General features: G+C 32.4%; 1 protein-coding gene across 1 annotated transcript in view; it reads right to left on the bottom strand.

The window, feature by feature from the left end:
* Positions 1 to 1,832, bottom strand: part of LOC109581601 (uncharacterized) — an 11,573-nt gene that overhangs the window by 3,029 nt on the left and 6,712 nt on the right. The window lies entirely within an intron of this gene.

Below are 1,832 nucleotides of genomic sequence, written 5' to 3' on the forward strand. Positions count from 1 at the left end.
CATGTCAAGATTAAACATTGTAGCAACTGCATTGTCACTGCCAGTTAAGTTCAATTTTTCAGCAACAAGATTGACTGATTGAAAGTAAAATATAGATTTTAAATTAGATTTAACATGAGGTTTACCAACTTTATATGTCAATTCATTTAAAGTCACATTAAGCAGACTATCATGACTGCCATGAAAAGCTATTATGCAGTCCTTACTATTGCCATTTGTATTATTAACAAAAGAACAGTTGTTTAATGTGTGATCAACAGTAGCACTATATGAAGAATATGTAGTCATTAGTTTTCCACTGTTTTTAAAAAAATTCAGCTGCTCATAATTAAAAGTGGCAAACTTATGGTGAATGTTTACATGAATCAAACCATAATCACTCAGAAGATTACTATTATTGAGAAATGAATTGTTAAACAAATTGATAGACAACAAATCTTCAGTAGAACCAGACACTTCAAACAAAACTATAAGACCGGTGTTATCAGTAAAAATGGAATTATTGATTGTAAACTGAAAATTTAAATTAGTGGAATTTGACCCATATAACATTGGTGAAAGATAAGAAGAATACTGTAAGTAATTATGAGCAAAATAGCATCCTTGTAAACCAATCATAAAAGTTTTATTTTGCAAATGAGGAAAACTTACAACAAATACTCCAGACGAACCTACTGTAAAGCCAAAATCTCTAACATCTTGATTTGATTCAAAATGACAATTAAATAAAGTAATAGTATTATTATCAGCATTTGATATTAAGTTGTCATATGTGATTTGTAAAGGAGCATAGGGATTAGTGTAGCAGTCTGTAAAGTTAGAATTTCTAATATCGACGTCAACAGCATTTAATACTGAAAGACCAAACATAACTCGGAATGATGCCTGATTCATATTGACACTATACACACCAGAGATCTTTATTCCTATGACCACACTTTCACCACAACCAAAGAATCGGATATTATCAAAAGAGAGAACAGAACGATTGTTATTAAGTGAAGATATAAATTCTAGTGAACTATAATCAGCACAGAAAACAGTATATGGCGCATTCTCGTCAGCAATACTTTGTACGTGCACAGTGTTGGACACTTCATATTTCAAAGCATAGAAAGCCACAACAACTTGGTCATCATGTAAAATGAAAGTTAGGTTGGAAATTTCATTGCTTTTACAGTTTTCCAATGCAGTGCTCAGATTAGAGCACATAATATGGCCTGTAGTATTAGCATTCAGTGTACAATTACACTTACTGGGAGGTGTGGAAGAAATGATGTGAACTTCAACACCATCAGCATGAGCATAGGCTAGCAGAGCAATCAGTAAAAGGACATACACGAAGGGAGAAAAAGTCGCCATTGTATACTGTAGCATGCTATACACGCCCAAAAACTATAATTGTGTCTTAATAATTTGATTACAATCTAATCAATGGAAAAATAACTACAAATCAACCAGAAAATATTAGATGTATAAATAAAGCAAACAAAATAATAGCATTATAGTAAAAGAAAAAAAATTATTAGTTAAATTGGTTTTACATTTCAATCCTCATCATCAGCTTGAATAATACCAATGAGTGGTTCACGTTCACCTTCATCATCATCCATTATTAATTCTGTCCTCCTATTTGATCTTGAAGGCTGAGACTGACTTGTCCTCCATTGTATACTAAACCTGCTACTTTTAATCTTAAGCCTATGCTTACATTGTAAACAGAATATACCAATAGACCCTACCACCACATATAGCAGTGGAATTAATGTCATCATGTGCACCAGTACGCTAGTATAGATTGTCTTCCTATCCTCCAATTCTTCCTCTTTCTC

This window comes from Amphimedon queenslandica, unplaced genomic scaffold (assembly GCF_000090795.2).
Source record: "Amphimedon queenslandica unplaced genomic scaffold, v1.1 AMPQUscaffold_13429, whole genome shotgun sequence".
NCBI classification, from domain to species: domain Eukaryota; kingdom Metazoa; phylum Porifera; class Demospongiae; order Haplosclerida; family Niphatidae; genus Amphimedon; species Amphimedon queenslandica.